Source organism: Lichenostomus cassidix, chromosome 2, assembly GCF_008360975.1.
Source record: "Lichenostomus cassidix isolate B80296 chromosome 2, HeHo_3.0, whole genome shotgun sequence".
Lineage (NCBI taxonomy): Eukaryota > Metazoa > Chordata > Aves > Passeriformes > Meliphagidae > Lichenostomus > Lichenostomus cassidix.
Genome location: NC_139482.1, coordinates 48515513 through 48532167, shown reverse-complemented (window position 1 = coordinate 48532167; position 16655 = coordinate 48515513). Strand labels below are relative to the sequence as shown.

Here is a 16655-nt window from a genome sequence, read left to right as displayed (position 1 = left end):
GAAATAATAACAGCAGAAACTAGTAGTGGAAGGGTTTATTTTCCTGAAATTGGTAGGAGATTCATGCAAACTTGCTTGTAAAAATGATGCAAACAAAAGATGATTGAATCTCCTTTGAGGCACTTAGGTTATCAACACATCAGGTACCAAGGATTCAAATTATAAGTTCAATTTCTCATTGCTGGGCTTTTGTAAACAGTCCCTTTCATAAATTTCGAAAACTCACATCCTCAAATGGCTTTGATCTCTTCTTTTGATAACTCTTAGCAATTTCACCACTCCCCATATGGTTAGAAGTCTCCTATATTCATTTACCTCTAGCACAGTCTAGTTTTTGTCTTCTGGTTTATACATTGTTGCTGTTTTCATATTTACTCCTAGAGTATATTATTAAGGAATTAGCATACAACATGTCAGCCTTTTGATAAATTTGACATGTAAATTTGACATGACAGTTGATGGCTGTTCCCACAACCAGGCATTATGCATTTTCTTTACCTGCTCTTGTATAAATTTACTTTTCCTACCATAGCTGTCCCAAGCAAATGGTCCCAAAGAAGGCAATGTTTTATTTTCCACACTGTTACAGTATGAAATGCTTTTGTTCTTACAAATATTTTGCTTTACAGAAATATCCTAAACCCACATGGATTTTCTTACTGCTGTAGTGCTGTAATAAATGATGGACATTTCCTTAAAGCCTCCAGCTGATGAGCCCGATCCCAGATTTATATCTTGAAGTATTTATGTTCAAAGTACATTTACATTTATTCATCTTTGAATGGATGAATTTGTGCTTTGGGCTGTTCAGTACTACTCACTCCTTCATTCTTTTGGTTGTGTTGTAAGCTGGAAGGGTAAGGTTTTGTGATCTTGCTCCCCTTCTACTGATGTTTCATCAGAGGGACTTCTCCCATACCTGTGGATGAAAGACATGGAAGCTAAATACTGGAATGTGAAAAAGACAGTAATGGCGCACATTTTATTGTTAAATGTTTGATTTATTGAAAAGTACCAATCTGGGTTAACTTAATCTACTTATGGACCCAAATACACTTTGATTCCCTATCCAACATGCACCCTGAAAAAAAAATAAAGAACTGGAATGTTTCATTGGAAAAAAAAAATCCTTAAATCTCTATTTTGATTTTAAATATAATTGGTTTTGTTATGAAAAGAGCAGTGCTTCCTTAACTCAGAAACATAATGGGGTGATTTGAAAATTTTGACATAACTTCAAATGTTTGCTTAACAATGTTCTCATTTTCACAAGAAAAGCCACAGATTTTTTCCTTTTGGGTAACCTGAAACCAAACTCAGGCAGCAAGTGAAAAACAATGGTATTTGTGCAGCTTTAGTTGATATTAAACTACTCCTATTTCTTGCGGTGATAGCTCTGCAGAAGGTTCATAGAAATCTCACCCCTTGTGCCATATGTTTCTTTTTGTAACTCATTCTTTGCTAAGTAGAAATAAATTTCATTCTTTCTAAGAAATTTCCCGCTTGGTAATTTTCCATGGAAACCCAAACATTTCCATTCCATGGAAACTGTGGAACCGCTGAATATAAAATGTCTCCTTCAACTCCTCTTCATTTTTAATCAACTCCAGCCAGAGCTAAGGCTGCTTTCTGCAGCAGTAGCCCTTATGTTGCTGCAGTTTCTGAATATTCTAGGACATTGTATTTAATCAGAAAGCCTCGTTTGGAACTGAGATGTGAGCCGCAAGCTTTTTTTCCTTGTTATTTATTTTGTTTCTTTGCTGTTAAGGGGCAAAATGAAGAATATTCCCATATTTATAAATTCAAAACGTAAGTGTCTTGATAGTTATAAAGAATAAAAAGTGTGTGGCCAATATTTTTGTCTGGAATAAAGAAAAACTGGTTTCAGTTCTCGTCTGCTTTCCAGTGTGACTTTGGTCAGCTCAGTAAATCATTCTGAGCTTGGTTCCAGTCAGCTGTAATGCCAAGAGAATAGTGTTTCTTTTCTTCCACCTGTTCAGTAGTTTGTTACAAACTCTTGAGGCAGCAACTGATTTTTCAGTATGCCACTTTCTGTGACACTTAGCCCAGCTTTCTGGAAATAATTAATTTTTCAGTTCATGATCATTTTAAGAACTAAAAAAAAATTGTATGCGGGTGAAATGAACAACTTTCTCCTGTTCACTGCATTAACCAGGTAAAGCGTAAATTTTGGTTGAATGCATTACAAACCAGTATTTTTCCAATTCAATATTTATTTTCAAATAAACTGTAAGGAAATATAAATGCAAACAACAGTTTAATTAAATATGGACATTATTATAAGGCTGAAAAATAAGTTTGAATTAATTTAGGAGAAAGTTTTCTGGCTAGAGGGATATTTTCAGGGTTTATTTTCTGGCATGAATGTCTGAAACTATAGCATTATGGCTCTCCTCTAACAATGTTTTTCAGGGTGTGATCCAAAATTTGATCCAGCTGTCTCCAGCATGGCAAGAACCTGTTTTTTTATGGGAACTGGAGGTGTTCTGTAGCAGTATGAGATATTGACCTCACCACTTTTTAAACTCAGCCCTTCCCTGTATGGATGTAATTGGGACTAAGAGTCTGACCTGCTGATGAGGTAAGGGAGTTCAGAAGCCATTTCTTCAGCCTTTTGGAATGTTGCCCCTAAATTTGCGAGTGATTTCCTGTGTGTATACATGTGCATGTCCTGACATGGCTCAAACACTGAAGTAATAAGGAAATATTGACTTCTGCCAAGATGTCTGCTTCACTGAGCAAGTGTCGGTCAATGGATTGATGCAGTATTAGCAAGCATCTGACTCCCTGTTAGGGGAGAATTGCCTGCTGGTTGTGACTTCTCAGTGCAAACTAGCAGGCATTTCACTGCAGAAATTTGGAGTCTTTGGAGTAAAGTAAGGGAGCATAAGTGATTATTGGATATCTGGAGGACTTCTGTTCAATTATTTGAAAGATGTTTTAAACAATGCATCAGTTTTAGCATTTTAATTAATTTTGATGGATTTAATGCAGGCTTAGATTAGGATGTGTTGACTTTTAACCCATTAATCTATCCCTTTAAGTCAGAAATGCAAAATCTAGTTGCAGCATTAACACCAAAACTATTCAAGGGATGCAAAAGCCAGTATTTCAGTAGTAATGTTATCTCCACTGGGCTACACAAGACAGTGTGGACCACATTCAGCCAAAGACACGACCAAAACACTCAGAGTGAAAATAAGCTCCAGTTAAACTCAAGGAACCCCAGCTCCAGCTCCTCTGAATCAGTGTAATTCCACAAAAAACCCGAAAAATGAAAAAAAGTTGGCTTAGAGTCAGTTTATACATATTGACCCCATAGGCTTGGCTCAGTTAAAACCTCCATTAAAATATGGATGTGGATGCTTTCAGAGAATGGCCCTGCAGCATACTTGGCAAGTGGAGAGGTAGATAATACCCTGATACAGAAATACTTCTTGGACATGTCCTTAAATCCTGTTAATGAAGCTAATGGTACATTTACATCCACAGGAGGCAATCTCTGTCTGAGCTGCTGTGTTCATTTCTGAGCATGGATCTTGGTTTTATTTGACTTAAATTTTAGTACTGCTTTGAGGGAGATGTGTTTCAAAATGTGGGTTTTCTCTGTGCATGCATATTCCTTGCTCCGAGATAGACTTTCATGGCCTCCTGTGACTCCTCCAGTGCATCTGTTAATGGTTGCTGACGTACCCCAGCCTCATACACTTAACTGCTAACAAAATTGCTCAGGATTTGTGTGCAGACACATGTTAGAGAGCAGTGCCTGGCTTCGGATGTGTCATAAAAAAAAGTCTTCAGAAACAGTTCAGTGGTAAAGTTACAAGTTAGAATTGTTTATCATTATCAACAGACTGAACTAATAGCTTTTGTCATGAGAAACATTAAGATTAAATAGGAGGGTAGGAGAGGAAAAGCTTTTATTTTTGGGATTACTTGAACTCACAGTGTGTTAAATAGCATATCTTTTCATATGGTATGACATTGAGGTATGAGAAATACCTAAAAGACTTGTTAACATAGCTGGTCTGCAGTCTGCAGGAATTGGTACAGTTGGAAGGGAACACAGATCTTGCTAAAACACAGCATGATCTAAATTTCTTCACATTGTTTTAAAGGTAGGGGTCTCATGATATGGAGACAGCAAAGATTTCAGTTCACCCCCTGTAGAAACAGAGCGTGTTAGATCATCAGTTCTGGAGAAATCTCAACTGGGTCATTGCATTTCTCAAGCCCTTCAGAGCTCTTCCTAGTTTTTCATGGGGAAAATCTTGTTTCAGTTGTGTATGGGATTTTTCAGGCTCGTTTTTGGTCTGTCACATTACGTGCTTTTGTTTTCTTTTGCCATGGACAAGGTTATATAGTTGTGACATGTATAAATTGTTTATTGTGTGGGTACGATATGAGAGAAAAAGTGTACCTGAGAAGAAATAGATCTATTGTAATCCTGTGACTGCATCGTTTATCTTTTGCTATTGACTCTAGACTCTGCCTTTTCTGGGATTTATTTCAATATTTTCTGTTCAGCTTTCAGGACCAGCCAGTCTTGTAATACACATCATTAAAATTTACCTTCTAGGAATTACACACGCATGTGTGTGTGTGTGTGTGTGTATACATTTGTAGATATATGGAGATATCCTTTGTTTAAAATCTCCTGAAATACAACTGTGTTGTTTGGCATGTGCTCCACAGAGTTTGCAGGGTGGCACAGCACAGAGCCTGTGGTCACACCAATTTCTCCATTTGTCAGCAGTGCAGCACAGCACAACACACTCAAATGACCAAGCTGTTCAGGACGTAACAGCCTGAATTCTTTGCTTTTCCCTCTGTGCTGGAGTGGGGCTCAAGTATGCCCATGCTGTGGCTCCAGCAGAAGTTCTACAGGGCGCTGTGGGATCCAGTTTGGCTCTCCTCTCTGAGGGTCGAGGTCTGAGGGAAGACTAGGAGAAGTGACTTGGTTTTTTTCCTCTTCAGTGAAATATTCCATGACTTTGCTGTGATGTATGGGCAGCCAGGAGGAACTCAACTCCTGTCAGTGCCTTGCAGAAAATCCTGCCAGATTCTCTTTTTCTTTCAAGTAAGCGTTCATTTTTTGGTGTTTCATTGATGGCTGGAGTTGTTAAAAATCTATTTAAGGCCTTATTGGTTTTTGTTTGTGCTTGAACCTCTTACCAGTACAATACATGGGTTTGTGGACAAAAGCCAAGTATATTTTCAAGCTCTCCATTTACCAGAATGTGAAGGAGGAAGGAAGAATAGTGGTGCTTAAACAATGATTATCCTAGACTCAGAAACATAAATCTGTGAGGTAGGACTGGTGTGGACACTTCCTTCTAGCAATGGCTGTCAGATCAAGAGGAACTCTATTAATACATTTTCTCCTAGTAGAAGAAGGGTTTTTTTTTCCCTCTCCAAAATAGAAAGTTGTCAAGGTTTAACCTTTACTGTGTTGAGTCCTAAGTAGATGAATTTGCCCATGGAAGGCAATGAAATGTTTTGCTGTGAGGCTCTCTTCTCTGTCTGCCTTACACCCCCCACATTGGCATCCCCCAGAAATTTGTACAACTTCTGACACATCTCCTGGTGCAACTGCTGTGGTTAAAGGGATGTGGATTCATTTGGGAACACATAAGCAGTTTCCAAAGTCATGCTGGCTTCAGACCAAAAATGTTGTTGGATGCAAGTTTTTATTATCTTCGGGAATATGGGAAATATCCAATGGGTTCAAAAATTTGAGATGCCAAGTGAAACTGCCTGAAACAAGGATCAAAACAAGAGCAGCACTCATCATGATGTAAAGAGGAGTTTGATACAGTTCTGGAAAAAAGAATCAACACAGTTGCATCTTGTAGCATAACATTTATGAACAATTCTGCTGTTACTATTTTTTTCCATGAGATGCCACTGCAATTACTTTTTTCCCTACACCCTATAAAAGCCAAAAGTATGTCTGTTGCAAATCCTCTTTATTAACGCCAGCCAAATTTTCCCTTTAAATTTTAGTTCATAGAGCAACCACGATTCTTGCCATAAGCAGAGACAAGTCCTCCAGGCTTATTTTGTTGTGAAATAGTTGAAAGAGAAGCTGGGCCCTGTGATGGGTCCTTGTCACTTACCACAGGCCACATCCATCTGTGCTCAGTGCAACCTCTGAACAAGTACATGCAGGTGTTTTAACTGTACATGCCCAGGACTAGTTTCCAGGCATAAATACCAAAAATAAAGTGAATAAACAGCATGAATTTTAAACATAAAGTGGTATTGTCACTACATCTTTTTAGAGATAAAGGTATATCCAGCAAAGTTAATGAGAATAAAGTTAAAGTGATTCTGCCAGATTATGTAAGTGCAAATTGGATTTACTCGAAGGCTATTTAGAGGATGATTGTAGATTTTGTATTTAGCCATGTTTGGTTCTTTGAAACTTTGTCATTGAAATCACAGATACTCATAATTTTGATGCTATATCAGGACAGAATAGCCAGCAGAGGGAGCAAAGGCTTTTTAACAATTAGCTGTTGGCAAGAACTATGTGACCCTGTAGGGGGATCAGGAAGGAAGCAAACTTTCTTTGTGCTACTTTCTCTCCCTCAGGAACGGAAGAAGAGGTGAAAGAGAAATGTTTCCAGACTTAGAAAATAAACAGTGTTGTGTGTTACTTTCAAACTTGAATTTAAAGCAGAGCATGTTAAAAAAAAATGGAAATTCAGCCCCATAAGTAAAATGCTACCTTACTCTGAGGGGGGAGAAAAACCCCAAAACAAGCAAAAAACCCCAACCAACCAAAACCTACAAAAAATTTAAGAACCAGAGTTGGTATATTTTTTTTCTATTTGTCCATGTTTTGAATGCCCAAACCATTTTCTTCTAATGGCTGGTATCATTATGAAATGTATCCTGCAGTTTTTGGCCACTTACACAAAGTTCTGTCACAGAGGGCTCTGTAATGATGATTTGCTGTTAATTGCTATCTAAAAGGGCCAATCATCGTAATTTCAGCGCAGTCTTATTCCTAGATCACTATCAGTTACCTTGGCCAATCCTGAACACTGGAAAAAATATCAAATTAAAAAGTGAGGGAGTAAATACTGGGTTTTTGATGCTACTTCTCCTCTACCTTTTTTTTTTTTTAACTCTTCCACCAGCAGTCCTTAAGGTTTTTATGTAAAGATGATTAAGGTCCTGTAAATGAAGATTACAATAATTTCATATCTGGCTAGTCCATGCCTTAAGGCTGCCTCATCATCATCTCTGGAACAGCTGCAGATTTTTGTGGGGAGAGACTGGACCAAACATACTGAAGAGTACATTTGGAATGCTTTAAAAGGGCTAGGCATACTCATCCCCAGCCCAGAGAGCTGGAGAGGAGGGAAGGGGGAGAAACATTTCAGAGAAGGAGAGGGTCTGCTGACGTGAATCAGGATTTAATGAGCTGACCACCTGCTTTTGAAATCCTCATCTGCAAGATATTTGAGCCTATGAATTCAGATATGATGCTTACGGGCTTTTCAGCTAATCTTGTTGTCTGACAGCACAGTAAAAAAGAATGTGACCTCAGGAATAGAGAAGATACCTACTTGATATCCTGGCAGAGCATGCTAATAAACATTTTAACATCAGCGGTGCCTTCTCAGCAGTCCGTAGGTTAGGAAGCACATAAGGTTACTTCTTAGCTCTAATATTTATTCTGTTTTGTGAACTCCTCAGTTTCAGGTTTTGGATTCACTTGAATCCTCAGTCTTAGCTGGTAATATGCAGTGTAAGGGAAGATAGAGGGATGTGTACCCAGCAACATCTGCAGACTTGTGCATGTAAATACAAGACTAACTTTTGGGGACAAAGAGGAAAGAGCCATCAAGGATTGTTCCCCAGTGCTCTGTTTTTACCTTCATATACCTGTCTTCCTCTAAATGTGCCAAAAGTGAATGGCTCTGCATCCATGATAACTGTGTGGCACAGAGCCCTCTGTGCCCTGTTGTCAGAAGTGCTCATGGTACCGTCATCCTTATGCAACACACTCTCAATTCAGATAACTTAAGAGAGCTCCAGCTTCATTCAACTGGCTGTTGTCCTTTGTGAAGCAATACACCAATCAAGCCATGCTATAGAAGATTCCTGGGACTAAAGCCATGCTATAGAGAATTCCAGGACTTCCTTGTCCCAGCAGGGGAGGTGCATGCAGGGGGCTTCCCCTGAGGGCCCTCTGCCCACTGTTTTCTTTGTAGAACCTGTTGCTGTGGAAGGCCTGACTCCATCTGCTTCTTTCTCCTGAGGAAAATGTTTCTTTTAAGGTCAGGAGAAATGTGAAGGCTTTGTTGAGATGGCTGGAATGCAGCATTCAGAGCAAGGCTTGTGGTTTTTTTCTCCACAGTGTGCCTCTACAGAGAAGTTTGGGCATAATTTCACTTGCTCAGGAACATTAGTCCTTGTTATTTTTCTTCTTACTCAAACTTAACAAATTGAGCTGGAAATGTAACCATTGTCTGATTGAATGGGAGTATTAGCAGTATGATTTCCTTCCAGAGGCTGATGGCTTTGATCCATTCTTGAATTCTGAATGTTGCAGTGTCAGCAAGCTTTCTTTTTCTATGATTTCTATCTTTTGCATTTGCATCTTCACCTGTTCATGTGTTGTTTTTGATTCAAGAGCACACAAATACAGGTGTGCCACTAACGTAACTATGTTGATTTCTTGCAAGTTAGGAACACAAAGCAGCCTGAGAGTAAAAGAGCAAGAGATCTCTAAGGTGAGTAAGAAAAAGAAGTTGACTTTTTAGCTACCCCTTGACACCTTCTATGTCTATATGCAATCCCATTTAGGTGCCCAAGTAGTGATTTTCAGAGCCTCACAGTCTGCTCGGTAGTCTAACATTACACACAAGCCTCTCAAACTCCATTTTAGAAAGTGTTTCATTATTCTGCCTTTGTTACTATTTAAAAATCTCACAGCTCAGGAGGCTGGACAAATTCTTCTACAGTCTAAAGCTATTTTGGCAATTTTATACCTATTAGCTCTTGCACAAATGTACTTATTTGGTTTAATCCTTTTCATTCCCTACTATTCTCTTTCTCATTCCCTGATATATTTATAGGCAGCAATCATTTGCCCCTTAGCCTTTCTCTGACTAGACTAGGTTTGCCAAGTTTTTTAGTTTTCTTATGTAAAAAAAGGGGCTCCTCATTCCTCTGATTATACTAGAAAACTTTCAAAGCACATGTTCTGGTAACAGACTCATCTTTCTGAGTTGGGGTGATCAAGGAAGTGTGCAGTGTTTCAGGTTTCATTGGTTCTCTGTGCAATCATGTTCACCACTTCTGTTGGAAAGCTCTCTCATGATCATAATTCATCCATTTCCTCAAATCCATGTGAATAGTTTTTGTATTAGAAATGATCATTAGGACTGTTCCTACTGCATATGAACTTTTGGTGCCCTAGGCATATCCACCTTCTGAATAAAACAAGTTAGGACCCTATTACTCACATGTTTGGTTCCCTTAATGATTTCCCTACCTTGACTTCTGAGTCAAGAGTTTCATCAGAGAGGAATCAGGTAAATAAAAGCTATGTCACAGCACATGCACACTAGGGAGCTAAATTAAATCCTGCATTTTTGATTGCTGTGTTTTGCAGACACAACATATTTCTTTCAACATCATGCAAAGTACTGTAGGCTGTGCAAATGCTGGCATGTAGTTGGAACATTTGCTTTACTTGTGAGTGATGAGCCTATTTACAAAATTAGGCAGATCATCCAAATGAATGTCAATGGGATCTTTAACACTCAGTACCATACCTTTGAAACACCCCACTCTGATGGATGTCACTCATTTTGTCAGTCCCATAAAAACACTTTGGTACTGAAATCTCAGTTTTACTGTGGTAGGTTTGTGGAAGACTAAACTCTAAATTTGTTGATGGTAGAGAATGGAAGATACCCTGTGTTGAGGGAAGAAAAAACATTCTCTCTGATCAAAAGGAAAGGTACTGTTGTTTTTTTTAATAAATTGTCTTCGCTTTTTTATTACACACATTTTAAATGGAAGGTCATTCATACTGCTCAAGGGCACCTAGTGGTTAAAGAAGCCTTGAAACTGCCAAGAAGGACTTTGGGGTGCTGGTGGATGGACATAAGCTGGCAATGTGCACTCACAGCCCAGAAAGCCAGATGTGTCCTGGGCTGCATCCAGAGCAGTGTGGCCAGCTTTGTCACCCACATCCAGCTTTGGGGTCCCCAGCACAGGAGGAGCTTTGGCCTGTTGGAATGAGTCCAGAGTTGGGCCACCAAGATGATTAGAGGGATGGAGCTCTCTCCTGTGAGGAAAGGCTGAGGGAATTTGGTTTGCTCAGCCTGAAAAAAAAAGGCTAAGGGGTGACCTAATTGCAGTCTTCCAGTACCTAAAGGGAGCCTACAGGAAAGATAAAGAGGGACTTTTTACAAGATCATGTAGCAAAAAGGGAGAATGGATTTGAACTGAAAGAAGGTAGGTTTAGATTAGATACTAGAGAATAGGTCAGGGGGTTTAGAAGTAGATCCTTAAGGATGCTTTTCACTCCAAGCCATTTTATGATTCTAATAAATTCTGCTCATTAACAAGATAAGGCCTTTCAAACACCTTTTCAACTTTGAGACAAATAGTGAGAAAAGTGAAATCAAGCCCTCCTGTTCTTACTTCACATTGCTAATATGCACCCTAATGGATAGCACAGCAGCCCCTGGGGTAAGCTGCTCAACTTCTACACATTGGTTAAGCTCAGCTGATGTCAGTGAAACAGTGGTGATTGGTATGAGCTGAGGACGTGGCCTCTGGAGTTCAGAGGAGCTGCTGCAGAATATCAGGCCAAAAAGTGATTTCTTGGAGGATGTTCAGTTAAGGTAATCCCTAAAACAAATAAAGAGGAGGTTTCTTTATGTATTTAAGTCCTTTTTGTTGAGGCACTCAATGAGCAGTGTGACAGATGAGTGTTTATCAGTTCCATTTACTGTATATAGCAGAGCAGACATATTGGCTATACCTGTCTATGAGCTTGGCTGATGTGATCCAGAGAGGAGAAAAAAGTTTTAATGCAAGTAAAATATAACTTATGGTTTTTTAATGAAGTCAAGTTTATTGAAGAGTGACACAAAGAAGTTTTTGAGGTGCTAACAGTGTATCCACAAAGCATGTAATAAAGCCAGACACAAAATAAAGGTATTTTCAATTTTCTTTCTTTGTCAGATCAGCTAGAAAACAGATTTTATTTCCAAGAAGAAAGGATACTAAAGGACTAATGGCTTCTTTCATCAAGTGTATTTAAATTCAGGTCATACATCTGGATAAAATATATTTGAAATGGTGACTGGTTATTTCTTTCCTTTTGTTGAGTTTGGGTTTCTTTTTTTCTATTAATAAAAAAGCATACTTTAAAAAAAAATATTTGCTTTCATAGGGATACAGAAAACCTACTGAGTGTTAGAGCAGGGGACAAGACTTTTAGTTTAACCCACAGATTTAACTAGAGATAGCCATGAAACTTAGATAACAAATTTCACAATTACTTCCAGTCCTTTTCCTCCAAATAATATTTACAAGCTAACAAGTGTTCTATAGTTCATTAAGACCAGTAAGTATAATGCAAAGAATGGGTTATATTTTTACAGTGTCTCTTAGCACACTAGGATGTCTGTCCTGCTTGTTACCATTTGAACAATTAAGAAGTATATTCTGGAAATGAGTTAATTTATCTGGAACGTAAAATGATCTTTTACTCAATTTCAGAGGAAGAAACTAGGCTTTATACCAGTAATCTCAAAAAACATGTCTGAACTGCTGATCCCAAGGCATGCTGTGATTGTATGAGGTGGTTTAATTGGATATGTGGATCTGAGTTCACTGTTTACATGCACACAGCTATTTGGAAAGGGAGCTTGTTAATGAAAGTAGAGGAAAAAATTTAAGGAAAAAGCACGTTTGGCATTTAACTAGCAAAAGATTTGCTTTCTTCATTAAAGTCATTATAACTGAGCTCAAGAATTGCACATGCACAAGGGAATTACTTGAATTAAGTTAATAAAGTTGTACTTTATTAGGTGTGAGGGGCCTGATTATTCCATTAGTAGTGCGATATAGCCTGAGTTCAGATCTGTGGACTAGAGCAAGCAGGTTATGAGGATGAAGCTGTGAAGCTCCTGTCCTGTGCACCTCTTCACCTGAGTAAGAGGAAGGCTTTTGTTTCTGTTTTTATGAAATGAGACAAAATAAATTGGTGCTGTGCTAGCTAAACCAGTAATCAATAGAGTTTGTTCTTAGGAAGTTTTGAGGAGAGGTTCAATTACTTGGTAGAAACTCTACACGTGCCTCAGCTCTCTCTGAACACGTCAGGCTGAGGGAATATACAGCAGGGTTTTAGGATTATTGCATTGTTCTTTTCAGTGCAATTGGCTTTTGTTTTCTTCTGAGTTATTCAGTTCTTGAAGCAAGTTTCAAAAAAACAGTATTGTCTTTATAGCTGCAGAACACAGTGGATACTGGTAATAAACTGCTTTCAAGCATAGAAGTGTTATCTGTAAGGTGAAATGCTAAAGAATACCACCTACTTGCTATGTAAATATCTTAGTTGGTAACACTTGCTAAAAGGCCAGATTACTGAATGCTTTTTCTGGTCTGGGGAATGCTCTTAAAATTTTGCCAGTTTGGGTTAAAATTGATTTGAACAGCCTTGAAGCCTGATAAACTTTGGTGTCAGACAACAGTTAAGAAGTTGCCTGAAGTGTTGAGTCTGAATGATGAAGCTGGAATTCTCCAAACCCTCTTCATGAAAAATATTGAGAAGACATTTTAAGTGGTCCTTCCCAGTTCAGTGGCAATAATACAGGAGTCCAAAGACATGCAAAGTAGGATTATTAAGAATTAAGGAGAAGGTGAACCATTTTTTTGGGATCTTTTGAATCACAGATAACATGAGAAGGTGATGGGCAGAAATGCACTTTGCATAATGGACCCCACTTCTGAGTGTACCTTAGTATCATCCCAATCTTAAACAAGTGCGTCTCCTGTTGTTGGCCACTAAATGTGGAACTTACCCTGAGCTGAGCAGATGAGTGTGGGCAGAGCACTGCTTTTGTCTGCTAGGGGCTGAGTTGTGCTACTAGACATGTTCTATTGGCTTTCCATCTGATTTATGCTTCCTGAATCACTTTTTGAAGCATGTAGTTAGAATGAGTCTTTCCAGCTATGTTCACAAGATCAACAAAATGGAAAAAAAATTAATGTTATAACTACTAATATATTTTAACATAGTCACCTTTTTCCTAGTGAGGAGAAAATCCACTTGCCACTATTCACTACAAAACCATCATAGTGTAAAAGGTATTGCTCATAGTGAAGATGATGGGCATTTTGCCACAACTTTGACCCTGTGTTCACTACTAAATGCACAAAATGGTTTAACCTGATGAGTTAAGGAGCCAGCTAAGGAATTAGTTTATTGAGCACATTGTCTATTCTAGAATACACCATTCATTACCAAAATATTCACAGCTGTAGGCCAGCAAAGAGTTAATAATCAATTTCTACTTAATGAACCTATAACCACCTTATTAAATCTGCATTGAATGGATAGTTAAGTGTACTCAGAGTATTTTAATTTAAATGTTACCATAAAATCTGCAAGTGGAATTAGTGTAGTGCTTTTGAGATTACATTAGCAGCAAAACAGGGGGTGAATAGTTATTGTTAATTAAACTATACAGACAACATCCAGTAGAATCCTAACAGTGTGTGGGATGCATCTATTTGCTTAACATCTTACAGTTTCAAGGGTCTGTGTCCTCCAACTCATTTTTTTTCCCCTACCCTCTCTTCTAATTACCAATGGGAGTTTTTGGACTGATTTTGTTGCTTTGTAAGACTGATGAGATGTTGGAGTGAACCTTCCCATTTTCTCTGGAATGGGTTTGACATTAACACATTCCATAGAGGGATGGAACAATGTAATTTCCCTATGAATTTGTTTATTAAAGTGTTTTATGACTTTTTTTCTTCTGTCTAACTAATCTCTGAGGAAAGCTCTAGATTTGATTTCCTCTAATGAAAGTGTCCCCTTTATAACATATTCATTGCCACATGAATTATGACATCCTATATTCTTTTGCACTTCCGTGCTTAGGTCAAATACTGGAAAAAGCCACCTTATTCCCCAGTCACTGTCCTTTCTTTTCCTTCTTTTTACATATCTACCCTTGCAGTATGTGAGACTGAGAAGACAATTTGTGTGGGAATTTTTTTTTTTGAGGGGAATTTCTGTTAGGCTCACTGTCTAATCTGTGCTATAGTTCCTCTGCCTTTTAAAGGAATGCAGCTTCTCCTCTCTGTGATGGCCCTGAGTGTGACACTCCTTTCTTAGGCTTGTTTTCAATACCCGCTGTGCACTCAGAAAGGGAACAGTGCTGCATACCTGTCCTCTTTTAGCTGATATATTCCATTATTTGGGTTAAAGGCTTCAGGAGTCCTCCAGACCTGCCTCCCTGGTTGTTGCCTTTGATGACTGTCACAGGATCAGTGCTCCTTTGCTGTGTAGCTCTTTTTTGTTGTCTAAAAGGAAGGGTCTTGCCCAACAAACCTTTACTAATATCATAAACTCTGGTAGAGATAAGGTCCTGAAGGTTTTACATCTTGTTCCTGTGGTCCTTTAGAGCTGTTACCTGGTCTTTAGTGTCTCTCCCTGCCCTCCAGCTCTCACACTTCCATAATAGATTGCTAAAACTCCCTTGGTGGTAGTTCCTGCTTTGACTTTTCTCCTCGTTGAGGAATACATTTACTGCAGGTAGCTAGGTGTACAACCTGCAGATTAAGCTGCTCTCTCTTTGCACAACAGGGGGCATGGGGACCTGTGTCACCAGCCAGGAGACAGGACAGCCAGAGACATGGCAGGAGCTACTGACTTAGCAGGAAGACTCCAGAATTGGCATGGATAGACATCTTGAGCCACTACTCTGTTATTGGGCCATGGATAAACTGCTTTATGCATGCAAGCATTTTAGGCTCTGCTATGGGAAGCCTGGGGTCAAATCAGTAAGGAAGCCTGGTCTATGTGAGGGTGGAGTGTGTAGGGAGCCAGGTGGGGCACCCATTGGCTCACTGGAGCCACCAGCTGCAAAGGAGTTTCAGTCTCAGCAGTAAAAGTATCTGATGGTGGGAGTGTGACTGCCAGAGTGCCTCCTGGATGTTCAGACAGGGAAGTTTCCTTAACACTCCTTAAATGTGAATGCCTTATCAAAAGACTTACCATAGAATCATAGAATGGTTTGGGCTGAAAGATCATCAAGTTTCAACCCCACTGCCATGGGCAAGGACACTCACCCTGATGCTAAATATTATCTGTCATGAATTGCCCCTTTTCCCCCTGGTCCTTTTTTCACAGTTTCTTACCTATTTCTTGTACACATATCCCTGGCAAACACATCTGGACAGTGCTTATTCTCCTTTATTACTTTCTGAGGCACACAAACCTGCCTAAATAACAGTATTTACAATAGATTTTTTTTGTGCTCCCATCCATTGTGGAAGTTTAATTTAGACTCTCTGCATCGTTCAGCAGAGAGTTGTTTTCACTTCTCTGTGAGGGGCCATGCACCTTCTAGGCACTAGCAGAATATGATACAGTAATCATGAACATGAGACTGTGCTTCGGCTGTCGAATTTACCCCCAGCTATACAAACCATGTGGTTACTCTTCATTTTCAAAAAAGCCAGTGAGGCAACTCTTCTAAGCAAATTCATTGTGCAGTGTGAAGTGTTCTCTCCTAAACACTCTTAAAGCTACAATACACTTTGACTCATTTGTTGCTTTATTTTAGTCATGCAGGTCCAATTCTAGGTCTTTTCCTTCTGCTGAAGGTCATGGCCTGGAAACCCACAAGTTAAGTCAAGCCCCAACCCCTGTGCAGCAGACAGGACCTCATGCATGATTTGGTAATCCTTTCCATTCATCCTCTCTGTGTCGTAGTGCATGTGTGTACAGGCCACAAGTAAGGATTTGTAAAATGCAGCCCTCACTTTGTTTGTAATTGAAAACCATTGTTGGAGAAACAATGATTCAATAACCTTTTCTGAGGCTGGTCTAATGTCTCTCCCCAGAGACCATGGTGAGCATAGTGGTAAATTGATTTTAAAAAGAGTACAGCATTTCTAACTCTCTATGCAAGACTGACTTCAGTTGCAGGCTTCTGCTTAATAGCTTTGGATAATGCAGGACTTCAAGCATTGATGTGAAGTGTATGTGTGTATAGTAGGGGCAGATTGCATTATCATCTTATTTCTTCAGATTTTTCCTACTGCAATAGAAAAAAATCAATATTAAGATGAGTGAGCAGACCATTTAAATGAAGAAATAAGTGGTAGTTTGATTCCCTATTGTACACAATGGTGATAAAAGTGGTTAGGAGGCAGTCACCATTTTTACATCTCTTGAGGGAGTTTTTCTTTCTGTTTTCACCTTTCTACTGGGCTGGCCAAAGAGGAGGGTGAACAACTACAGAGAGAACCAAGAAGGTCTGATATGAGTGAGCAGGTGGAAGAGCTTTCCTTAACTATGTATGAAAAATAAAGAAAATCTTTATTTTCTTAAACTAACAGAACTCAGAATGATTCAA

The 16655-nt window shown here is 39.0% G+C and overlaps 1 long non-coding RNA gene across 2 annotated transcripts in view; it reads left to right on the top strand.

The window, feature by feature from the left end:
• The window catches only part of LOC146441335 (uncharacterized), a 215949-nt gene that overhangs the window by 95185 nt on the left and 104109 nt on the right, over nt 1–16655 (top strand). Inside the window, exons 3-4 of one of the 2 annotated variants that reach the window (XR_014849860.1) lie at nt 2434–2602; nt 4717–4820. This is a non-coding gene — a long non-coding RNA (uncharacterized LOC146441335). Of the gene's footprint in view, nt 1–2433; nt 2603–4716; nt 4821–16655 lie in introns of those variants that run through there. The other variant, XR_014849861.1, reaches the window with a different exon arrangement.